The sequence below is a fragment of the Leptonychotes weddellii genome, chromosome 7, assembly GCF_054177405.1.
Source record: "Leptonychotes weddellii isolate Sample4059 chromosome 7, ASM5417740v2, whole genome shotgun sequence".
Taxonomy (NCBI): Eukaryota; Metazoa; Chordata; class Mammalia; order Carnivora; family Phocidae; genus Leptonychotes; species Leptonychotes weddellii.
In genome coordinates this window covers 111,339,251-111,339,664 of record NC_138375.1, presented here as the reverse complement: position 1 = coordinate 111,339,664, position 414 = coordinate 111,339,251, and positions in this window count along the sequence as shown.

Below are 414 nucleotides of genomic sequence, written 5' to 3'. Positions count from 1 at the left end.
GCTGTAGGAGTGCCAGGCATAATCTACCCGAAAATCTTCTGGAGAGAACCCGAAAACTAAGGTGACCTGTGTGGGTGGGCGAGCCATCAGCCCAGGGACAACCCTACTGGAGAAAGCCTGAGAGATCTGAGCGGGAGGTGGAAAAAGCGTGGGCTGCACCAGCAGGAACCCAAAGGCGCCACTCGTGCGACAGGATCCGGCATCCGGCGGGCTCTCGGTGTGGGCAGGCAGAAAGCACGGCCCCCCTTAGGACACACCAAGTTCAGTCTTTAGCACCTCCAAACCCAACGCCCCCTCCCATCGGTAAGTAACAAACGGGATGGGGGTCAAATAAGTGTAGCCCTCGTGCAGATTCCTGCCCTTCCTATTGTGAGGTGCTAGCTTCTCTAAGTAAGCTCACCTCTGCCACGGCTC